The sequence below is a fragment of the Tamandua tetradactyla genome, chromosome 5 (genome assembly GCF_023851605.1).
Source record: "Tamandua tetradactyla isolate mTamTet1 chromosome 5, mTamTet1.pri, whole genome shotgun sequence".
Lineage (NCBI taxonomy): Eukaryota > Metazoa > Chordata > Mammalia > Pilosa > Myrmecophagidae > Tamandua > Tamandua tetradactyla.
Genome location: NC_135331.1, coordinates 53415280 through 53427708, shown reverse-complemented (window position 1 = coordinate 53427708; position 12429 = coordinate 53415280).

Below are 12429 nucleotides of genomic sequence, written 5' to 3'. Positions count from 1 at the left end.
TCATTAAAAAGCTTCCCAAAAAGAAAAGTCCAGGACCAGATGGCTTCACATGTGAATTCTACTAAACATTCCAGAAAGAATTAATACCAACTCTGCTCAAACTCTTCAAAAAAATTGAAGTGGAGGGAAAGCTACCTAATTCATTCTATGAAGCCAACATCACCCTCATACCAAAACCAGGCAAAGATATTACAAAAAAAGAAAACTACAGATCAATCTCTCTAATGAATATAGATGCAGAAATCCTCAACAAAATTTTAACAAATCTAATCCAGCAACACATTAAAAGAATTATACATCATGACCAAATAGGATTCATCCCAGGTATGCAAGGATGGTTCAACATAAGAAAATCAATTAATGTAATACACCATATCAACAAATCAAAGCAGAAAATCACATGATCATCTCAATTGATGCAGAGAAGGCATTTGACAAGATTCAACATCCTTTCCTGTTGAAAACACTTCAAAGGATAGGAATACAAAGGAACTTCCTTAAAATGATAGAGGGAATATATGAAAAACCCACAGGTAATATCATCCTCAATGGGGAAAAATTGAAAACTTTCCCCCTAAGATCAGGAACAAGACAAGGATGTCCATTATCACCACTATTATTCAACAGCATGTTGGAGGTTCTAGCCAGAGCAATTAGACAAGAAAAAGAAATACAAGGCATCAAAATTGGAAAGGAAGAAGTAAAACTATCACTGTTTGCAGATTATATGATACTATACGTCGAAAACCCAGAAAAATCCACAACAAAACTACTAGAGCTAATAAATCGGTACAGCAAAGTAGCAGGTTACAAGATCAACATTCAAAAATCTGTAGTGTTTCTATACACTAGCAATGAACAAGCTGAGGGGGAAATTAAGAAATGAATTCCATTTACAATTGCAACTAAAAGAATAAAATATTTAGGAATAAATTTAACTAAAGAGACAAAAGACCTATACAAAGAAAACTACAAAAAACTGTTAAAAGAAATCACAGAAGACCTAAATAGATGGAAGGGCATACCGTGTTCATGGGTTGGAAGACTAAATATAGTTAAGATGTCAATTCTACCTAAATTGATTTACAGATTCAACACAATACCAATCAAAATCCCAACAACTTATTTTTCAGAAATAGAAAAACCAATAAGCAAATTTATCTGGAAGGGCAGGGTGCCCCGAATTGCTAAAAGTATCTTGAAGAAAAAAACGAAGCTGGAGGTCTCACGCTGCCGGACTTCAAGGCATATTATGAAGCCACAGTGGTCAAAACAGCATGGTACTGGCATAAAGATAGATATATCGACCAATGGAATCGAATAGAGTGCTCAGATATAGACCCTCTCATCTATGGACATTTGATCTTTGATAAGGCAGTCAAGCCAACTCACCTGGGACAGAGCAGTCTCTTCAATAAATGGTGCCTAGAGAACTGGATATCCATATGCAAAGGAATGAAAGAAGACCCATATCTCACACCCTATACAAAAGTTAACTCAAAATGATCAAAGATCTAAACATTATGTCTAAGACCATAAAACAGTTAGAGGAAAATGTAGGGAGGTATCTTATGAATCTTACAATTGGAGGCAGTTTTATGGACCTTAAACCTAAAGCAAGAGCACTGAAGAAAGAAATAAATAAGTGGTAGCTCCTCAAAAAATTAAACACTTTTGTGCATCAAAGAACTTCATCAGGAAAGTAGAAAGACAGCCTACACAATGGGAGACAATATTTGGAAACAACATATCAGATAAAGGTCTAGTATCCAGAATTTATAAAGAGATTGTTCAACTCAACAACAAAAAGACAGCCAATCCAATTACAAAATGGGAAAAAGACTTGAACAGACACCTCTCAGAAGAGGAAATACAAATGGCCAAAAGGCACATGAAGAGATGCTCAACGTCTGTGTTAGTTAGATTCAGCTGTCAACTTGGCCAGGTGAGCATACCTAATCTTGTTGCTGTGGACATAAGTCAACAGTACGTGAACCTCATATGTTGCCAATTACATCTGCAGTCAGCTAGGAGGCGTGTCTGCTGCAATGAGTGACATTTGACTTAATTGGCTGGTGCTTAAATGGGAGATCGCAACGTAGCACAGCTAAGCAGCTTGGCATTCCTCATCTCAGCACTTGCACTCAGCCCAGGCCCTTGGAGATGGAGAAAGAAATCACCCCGGGGAAAGTTGTTGGAACCCAGGGGCCTGGAGAGAAGACCAGCAGAGACCATCCTGTGCCTTCCACGTAAGAAAGAACCTCAGTGGAATGTTAGCTGCCTTTCCTCTGAAGAACCAACAAAATAAATCCCCTTCTATTAAAAGCCAATCCGTCTCTGGTGTGTTGCATTCCTGCAGCTAGAAAACTAGAACAACGTCCCTGGCCATTAGAGAAATGCAAATCAAAACCACAATGAGATATCATCTCACACCCACCAGAATGGCCATTATCAACAAAACAAAAAATGACAAGTGCTGGAGAGGATGTGGAGAAAGAGGCACACTTATCCACTGTTGGTGGGAATGTCAAATGGTGCAACCACTGTGGAAGGCAGTTTGGTGGTTCCTCAAAAAGCTGAATATAGAATTTCCATACAACCCAGCAATACCACTGCTAGGTATCTACTCAAAGGACTTAAGGGCAAAGACACAAACGGACATTTGCATACCACTGTTTATAGCAGCATTATTTACAATTGCAAAGAGATGGAAACAGCCAAAATGTCCATCAACAGACGAGTAGCTAAACAAACTGTGGTATATACATACAATGGAATATTATGCAACTTTAAGACAGAATAAACTTATGAAGCATGTAATAACATGGATGGACCTAGAGAACATTATGCTGAGTGAGTCTAGCCAAAAACTAAAGGACAAATACTGTATGGTCCCACTGATGTGAACCGACATTAGAGAATAAACTTGGAATATGTCATTGATAACAGAGACCAGCAGGAGTTAGAAATAGGGTAAGATAATGGGTAATTGGAGCTGAAGGGATACAGACTGTGCAACAGGAGTAAATACAAAAACTCAAAAATGGACAGCACAATACTACCTAATTGTAAAGTAATCATGTTAAAACACTGAATGAAGCTGCATCTGAGCTATAGTTTTTTTTGTTTTTTTATTTTTTTATTTTTTATTTTTATTTTTTTCTCTCTATTATCATTTTATTTCTTTTTCTGTTGTCTTGCTATTTCTTTTTCTAAATCAATGCAAATGTACTAAGAAATGATGATCATATATCTATGTGATGATATTAAGAATTACTGATTGTATATGTAGGATGGAGTGATTTCTAAATGTTGTGTTAGTTAATTTTTTTTTAATTAATAAAAAAAAAAGTTGCCTTGGATTGCACCCGATGGAATCTGGGTCGTTCCACACAAACCTTAAAAATAAAAATGGGGGGTGGGCCACGGTGGCTCAGCAGGCAGGAACACTTGCCTGTGATGCCAGAGGACCTGGGTTCAATTCCCAGTGCCTGCCCATGTAAAAAAAAATAAAATAAAATAAAAATGGGTGTCTTGTGTATTTGGGCAAAGAGGATGTTATACAGCCTGGTCTGGAAGTACACTCATACCCTCCCATCTCCTCAAGGCTCTCTCAATACTAGGGTCTTGAAGAACATCCAAATAAGTCCCCAGAACCCCTGGAGATGCAGTTGGAATGTAGTCAAAGCTTGAGAATGATATGCTCAACCTTGATGGTGGTTGAGGCTTGGACTGAGGTTTCCTGTGTCCTAGGTTGCCGGGTTCATCTCTGACGATGGACTTGGATAAGCTTCAGAAGATTAGCCGCCCCAAAGGGTCAAATAAGAGGTGGAGACGTTCCATGGAGCTGCTCTGCACAGGCCTCCCCTCTCTGCCTGTGACAAGAATTAGAAATCCCGTTGTGTTGACAGTTTGGTGACAGAAAGCCACAAGTTGCATCAGCTGAGATCATCAGAATGAGAAGTGAAGACTAGAAGTGGAGAGGACCAGGGGCCAGGGGACAATCCATACCTTAGTGGGGGTGGAGGTGACCAAGGAGGGTATAAGAACAAATGCATCATTCCAAAGTCAAGACAACTGTCTGTTACCCACCACTTCTACCCCCAAGAAAGAGGGGAGAACTGTAAATTAGATTTATTATCTACCCCAAAGACGCAATTTGAAGAGACTGAGTTATTTGAAGATTCATTTTTCAACTGCACATGGAAATATGGCTTCAAAAGCTAAATTGAATTGATTCACGTGGAAAGAAAAAGCGCTCTATTTAGTCACTTTTATGTTATGATCGTGTGTTTTCAGCCTGTCACAGAAACAGTTGTGCTTGTTGAAGAGGATGGGTGGAATAGTGACCCCCAAATGGACTACAAGCACACCCAATCAGTGTGAAAAGGAAGACGGTCTGCCCAGACAAGCCTGTGTTGGGTAGAACAGATTCATCCTGTAGGAACATGCTTACAATGGCTGCTAAAAATCAAGACACTATAAAGAGACTCATCCTACTACACCAGCAAAATGAAGTGCATTATTTGCTCTAAAGCTGTGGGGAAATGTCATTTCTGAATTACGTCAGATCGGAAGAGATGGGGTTCAGCAAGTATTACAGGTTGCTGTAAGCTTTCCCTGGGATCAGTGAGCACCCCAGGAAACCATGCAGTTGCCAGATTTGCTGGCACTTGGCAGTGTTAAGTATGTGAGAATGCAAATATGGGCGTGTAATTTATTGGTGTAAAAATACTCAATGGTCATAGAAGGAAAGGAATCCCTGGAATTCTCTGATTCCCGCTTCCAAGCTTTATACTTTCCAATGGAGCACTTCACTAGGGTGAAAGCACTTAGAGTTTGAATGACAAAATTGAATACTATAGCTAATACATATATAATGTGTACTAGGTGCCAAGCACTATTTTAAGGGCTTTAGATAAAATGATTCATGTAAATCATTCATCAACCCTATGAGATAAATACTATTATTATCACCATTGACATATGAAGAAACTGAGGCACAGAGAGGTTAAAAATATTGTCCAAAGCCATATCCATAAAAAATAACATCCCTGGGAATCATACAGATAGTGTGATAAATAAAATTGAAATATAGATTAGCCTGGGATAAGAGCATTTTTGTAAGATGTAAGGAAGGTAGCTGTGACAGTTTCCCTGCATTCCATTTTCCCTTTTCCTCTGACAAATTTCCCTCTCCTTTGTTCAGTAGCTTTCACTCATATGGATCCACCTGGAGTTACAACAGCACCATTTACTTCCTAAAGGAGTTCCACAGAATAGGGGTAGAGCTCAACATCTCTCAGAAAAATAGCCAACAATTCTTCCAGAAAGCAGAGAAGAGAGATTAAAAATGACAGGGGAAGTAGCTCATTTTACTGTCTGCATTCAAAAAATCAGTATCTCTATGCATTTTTCATAGTAATTTAATAACATGTGCTTATTGTTGGTGAGAAGTGGAAGCAATGGTCCAATTTCCAATCAGACAATAAAGTTTATTATACCTGCCAGGAAGGGCTGGCTCTGGGGGAAACTGCAAAAAGGGCCTGGGATCTGGGTTTCCCATCTCCCTTTACATTGACCCACAGGATCATAGAGACATTCTGAGCAGGGAGAGATCTACAATGTGGCCTATTTGCTCTCCTAATTTTGCAGATAAAGGAACGGAGACCAGAGAACACATGAAATTTGGTCTAGGTTACACAGCCTGTTAAGAGGGAACTCAGGCTTAGAAAACTCCCAGTCCAGAGGTGTCCAATACACACACACACACACACACACACACACACACACACTCACACAAGACACATATGTGAACATATGTACACATACATGCACACAGATGTGTACACTCTCACAAGAACATGACACAAACAAAAATATACACATACATGGGCAGGCACAAAAACACATTTGCACTCATACACACAACACACAGACACTAGGATCCTACTCCTATATGAAGTCATATTTTCTACCCAATGTTATAACTTCCTTAAGTTCTTCATTAATAACCTGGTAATTGAAGATATCATTCTTCCCAATGAACATTTGCATTTTAATAAATGTTTCCAGAAAACAGAGCAAAATTTAATATTCAAAGAAAAGAATATTAATAGTGGAATTCTAGACACAACATCAGGGACTGAGTGCCTGCTCAGAGCCCTTCAAGTTGCTTCTTAGGGGATGGTTCCTTGTCCTTGGGACCATTCAGCAAAATAAGCAGTCTTGAAAGGATGCTGATGTTTTCCCAGAGTCACATTTGGCCTCAGCAAACCTTGCTATGATTCCACTTTGACACAACTTGAGCTCATTTTTAAATTTTTTGTAAATAACGTTAGGTTACGAAAGAACAACACGTATGTAAGTTATTAAGGAGTCGCCTATTTTTCTCTATTTTTTGTTCTCCTTCATGGAAATAAATAGACTGAGAACCATGCCTATGGTTTCCTGCCAGCCTGGCTCATCTTCATGTTAAAAGGAGCCTACAATTTTCCCTTCCGATCTAGATCTTGGCAGTGGAAGAAGCCTGAATGTCCACTTCCCATTTTTAACATTGAAAAGCAATGTTCATTAAGACAAAAGCTTCTCATCTGAGTTGCTGGGTTCAGTGTAAGTGGTTTGCCTGACCAACATATTACAGCTCTCTTCATATTGCAATGATATTGTAATAGCTCCCATTGTACGCTGAGGTCAAACTCAGTTATTGATCTATTTAAACATAAATACTACAATTAATTAGAGATGGGCTTGGTCTAAAATATCTGACCTTTCTGGGTTCTTGAGAGTAACTTCAAATAACCGAGTAGGGCACTTTCTACCAAAGATATTCTTGGCAGAAAGCAGCTCTTTGTTGCTGAACCAAGGATTTGCTTTGTCAGTGTTCGAAGTATTCCTACTGGTTCAGCATGAAAAGACCATGCCCATTCACCCTGGTGGAATTTAGGATAGCTGTGGGACAGGCTGATAGCAAAAGGCTTGTTGTGTATATATATATATATACACTGAAGAGGAGAAAGAAGTGCAGGGACATTTTTCACTTGGCTTCCAGCTTCCTGGATTATCTGTCATCTCCCAGTGAGGGATGGTTGGTTATCCAGGGTGGAAAGACAGAGCTTCATGTCATCCAGAGAGCTTCATTTGTATTCCACTTATCTTACCAGAAATCAGTAATAGACCAAGACACAAGTAGACACAAAGGCTTTTAAAGAGTCCCCTTAGTGGGTGAATAAGCCTGGGCACACAGAAGGGGATAGGTAAAATTGGGGTCCCCAAAACTTTCCAAGCACACACAAAAAACACATTATATGTTCCTTCCAGCGGCTTTTCATTGGACTGAGTTCCACTTTTTTACTGTGGCCAGCAGAAGCCACTTGATCTGGCCCCTGTCCACCTCTTCAGCTTCATCTTACACCTCTTTCCCACAGCTCAAAATGTTCAGCTCCACTGGCCTGTTTTTTCTGTTTCTTGAATGTGACAAGGTCTCGCATTCCTCAGGCTTTGTTGCTTGGCAGGACCTTGGAACACTCTTCCTCAGATGTTCTCAGGACTGGTGTTTCCTCATCACCCCTCACCCTTAGGCCTCAGTTCACAGGTAGCCCCTGGCCACCCTCTCAGAAGTAGCCCTCCCACCCCCATTTCTCTCAGTTCATCATTGTATTTACCTCACAGCACCTATGACTAGGACTTCCTTGTTTGTTAGTTTCTTCTTTCCTGTCTGCTTCTCCTCTTCTGAAAGAAAGCCCAATGGAAAAAGAGAGCTTAGTTGTTTTTTTTTTTTTCATGGTATCTGGAAGAGTAGAGCTCAATAAATAGTTGTTCAATGATGAGACAAAGAAAGGAATGCTAGCATTTTAAGGGAGTGCAATGATTCCAAGATTTCTTCTCCCTAGTGAATTTATTATCTGGCAGGATTAACTTGTAAGTCTCCTAAGAAAGAGGCTCATTGAACTGGTAGTTGTGGCAAAGACTTCTAGCATGAGAAGGGCAGGAAAGTTAGAGTGAACGGTTAGATTCTCTGGTGACACAGGACATCTTGATGATATTTTGGAATCTCATTAAGTTCCCTATCCCATTCATCAGGCAGCCGGGGACCAAAAATACCCAGATGGCCATGCAAGACCCCTTCCTGCAGCAGTCCCAGTGGGTTATTTCTAAGGTTTGGCCTTAACCGTTGATGAAGGCTGAGAGGTCTCCATCTTGTGCTTGTACTTGTTGCAGTACAAAATGTCTTGTTCAAGTATTTCTCCCTTCAAGAGTATTGGTGTTCAGATCTCTCAGTTTGGGCTAAATCACAATTTGAGTGCTGGCTCTGTCACTTATTTGTGATATGAGTATCTCAGTCTTCTAGCTTCCTTCTCTGCCATCCTTAACATTGACTCTTGTTGCTTCATGTTTCCAAGGTCATTGCTGCACGTCCAAGATTCACATCTACATTCCAGCAGGAAGAAGGGACATGGGAAGGAAAAAGGGCAGGCCCCATATTAGGAAAATAAAATAGTTCTGAGAAATCTCCTGCAGCCTTCCACTTAAACGTCACAAGGAGGCTAAGAAAGTGAGTTTCTTGGTTGGGCATTTTACCTTCTAATGAAGAAGTAGCTATTGGGTAGGAAACCACTAAACTGGTGGCTAGTCCACCAACAGACAAGATGATCACTTGTTCTTTAATAAGCATATCAGATAATCAAAGATTAGTTCATTCAAAATGAGTTAGGAGAATGGCATCCAGTCTTTGGTGTTTCAAATTATCATAGAGTCGATTTGGATTAAATCCCACAAAATATTTAGTGTTCTTAGAATCAGACACTCTAATTTTTTGGAGAAATGGAGGCAAGTTTTTAGCTATTCTGTGAAATTTTGAGTGACTTGACTGAGAATTTAGACCTGCTTTCTGCCATTCACAAGCACCATCCACTGAACCCAGCAACCATAGTAAAAAATCAGGATGGCTGACAGCACCCAAAATTGATTTGCCTCTACTCTAACTGGGCTGGCGATAAGAATCAAAATTTATTGCGTATTGGCAGATGACAGAGTGTAGTCTCCACTCCTGCCCCAAGGAATGAATTTTGACTAGCCTAGATCAGTCATGGTGAACTTCTTACCAGTGGTCAGTAAATGGTCTAAAGGGGGTATGTTGTTGTGCTGGTTTGAAACTGTTATGTACCCCAGAAAACCCATGCTCTTATAATGCAATCTTGTTGGTCCAGACTTATTATGAGTAAGACATTTGATTAGGTTATTCCCACGGAGATGTGACCTCACACATTCAATATGAGTCTTAATCCTTTCAGAAAGGGACATTTTGGAGAGGGCACAGATGCTTGGAGATGCAGACAGAAAAACACCTCATGAGATGCTAAGCTAAGAGATAAAATCCAGAGTTTGCCTGGGAGAAGCTAAGAAAGTACCCAAAGATGCTTAGAGAGAAAAAGTCACTGGAATCAGAAGCTGAAAACAACCAACCGGGAGCAAAGGACAAGTAGATGTAAGCCACGTGCCTTTCCAGCTGACAGAGGGTTCCAAATGCTGGCAGCATTTATTCAGAGTCCAGGTATCATCTTGTAGACATATTCATGACATATTCATGGGTAAAGAGCTGTACATGAGTTAATCAATCCTAACATATCCCCATTGTAAAAGCCAACCCATTTCTAGTATACTGTATTTTGGCAGCTTTATCAAACCAAAACAGTTGCCCAGTTCTGGTCATGGAGAAGCAAGGGGAAGTTTGCTAGTGGTGATGGTGTGTGGGAGTTCCCTTACCCAAATGACAATGACTGTTAAGGGTGTGTGCTTTTTTTTTCTTCAGATTTGAAGGTAAATGTGTGACTTGAGCTCTGCAGCAATCTTGAGAGACACCAATCCTGACATTATCGAACTGTTGTACAGATCTGGGAAACAACCTACCTCTAGACTTCTTACAGTGTGAGAAAAATACAACTCTATTTATTTAGAACATGCACTTTTATTTTATTGTATTGTAGCCAAATACAATTCTAACTCATACTCATATTCTGTGTCAAACACCAAAATTGGTCCCTTTATCTGCCCAGCTCTACCATTTTCTGGCAGTGTACTTCCATTTCCAATTCTGTAACATTAGGCTAATAAAAGCACTTTACCTCATTGTCCATAGCGAGGATAATACGAGCCGTCCATGCAAAGGGCCCACTGCTCATCTGTCACGTTGTAAGCTGTCAGAAAGTGGTAGCTATTATTATTATTCAAAAGCATGGGGCTTTGAAAATATTTTGAGAACTGTGTAAGCCTGGCTGATGGAGAAGGTAAAGGAGTGAGAGGGTCAGCAATGGAGCTGCGGGTGATAAGGAGACAGGGAAGTGGAGACGCCACAACACGGTAACAGCTGTGAAACCTGACCAGGAAGGAAGGCCCTGGAAGAAAAGGAGAAGGGGCACAATGGCAGGGGTGAGGGATAGAGTCACGTTGCAACATGTCAGACAGAGCTACAAAATACACGTAATAGAGCATAAATATATGATACTGTAAGTTTGAGGGGTATAGAGTCATAATAGATTGTGGTTGCTGCAGCCAATTAAAATTTGGAATGAAACTATGACTATTTTTGCTGTACTTTTATTCCTAGGAGCTCTGTAAATGGCTGATGGTATGGAATAGGTGCTAAAACAAGCAAAAAAGAAAAAAAGAGAGAAAAGTGGCCCAGCTTACATGAAGAGGATGACTCTTCAGCTGTGGGGTGACATCATCAGTGTGGTAGGAGGTCTCCTAGAGCCTTCCAGTCATTACTTGTCAGTGTTCTTTTTGCTGCCACTCAAAACTCATTCTCTCTGGTTGTTATTGCTCAGGTGGAAATTTCTAGTCATCTTCAGATTCTTATACTGAATGAAGTGCAACATCCCAGGCTGATTTTCCTAGTCTGGAGCTCATCTCAAATTATGGAGAAGCAAATATGTTTGTTTATCTTAAAGTTGATCAGACAGAGGCGTTCTGGCCCCATTTGAAAGGGTCCAGACAATCATTCTAGCCCATTTCACCTTAGGGTTCTTAGCATAAGCACTCAGCAGATCTCAGACATAAATTAAAAATCCTACCAAACCAAGCAAATGGAACCCATCCCAATTCTGAGCTTCTTGGGCACAGAGCAGGACAGGTATTTTTGTGGGATATACATACCAAACACATTTTTCTGTAGAAATCCTCAGGGAAAACCAGTCTCTTAGCATCAAGAGTCATGTGTGACCCCAACAGATGTGATTAGCAATTGTAAGGATTCTTATAATTACTAAAATACTCCTTAAACTGTAAATTATGCCCTGAAGACATGTTTCTCTTTTTTTGTTTTTTTTTACTTGTTTGTTTTTAGTCTTTTATTTTTGTCTCTCTTTTTGTTCTTGACTTTATAGATTTTGTATGCCAGGAATATTTCATTTGGCTGACACGAACCCAGCTTTTATGCGTAACAAATAATACATTGTATGTGTGCGTGTGTATTATGTGTGTGTGTTGGGGGGGGCGTATCTAGCCCTCCATCCTCTTTCACCTGGATTATTCCTATGATCTATAGCCTCTGGCTCCATTCTTCACCCTGCCATTCCCTCCTCCACATTGTAGCCAGAATGAGCCTCCTAAAATGTAAATCTGAGCATGTGCCTCTTCCCTGCTTGGAACCCATGATCCCTTGCCCATAGGACAAGTCCAAGCTCCATAACATGGCCAATAGACCTTCCATTGTGGTTTGCCTAGGACGTTCCTGGTTCACGCCTGTTGTTCCAGCAAATTTATTAAAAACATCTCTCATCACTCTTATATGTGATTATATTTGGAAGATAAATTATACTGATATCCAATTTATATGGTGGAAGATTAATTTTGTGGGCACCCAATTACATAAGATGTCAAACTCTACAACCTTAGTTATCTGTGCTCCACTTTCAATTCCATGCCCAATCCCTGCAATGCTATTTTCAGGTTCCTGAATGCACCATATTAACTCTTTTTCTCTGTCCCTTTGTAAGTACTCTTTTTCCTGCCTAAAACATTTCCCCCTTCTTCACCCTCATTCACTTGCTAATTCCTACTCATCCTCAGAAGTCACTTTCTCTGGAAGTCTTCCCCAAACTCCTAATTTGAACTAAGTTAGATGTCTCTCCTTTGATTTCTGGCAGTACGCTAAGGTTCCCTTATCTCAATTTATCACACCAGCTGTGGGGCAGATTCTCATATCTTTCTTAGTTATCCATTTGCTTCTCCATAAAAGGATTCTATGTCCCTACCTGTTGCCATGTAGCTTGCATTGTTTCTTGGAGAAGTGCACTTGCCTGCCCCTCTGATGTTAGGTATGGACATGGGACTTGCAATAGCTATTGGAAGATAAAATGTTAGTGCATCATGTCTGATGGGAGTGCTACAAGTTATGGTGTGTTTTTCCCAGTCCTCCTGCTTTCCCTT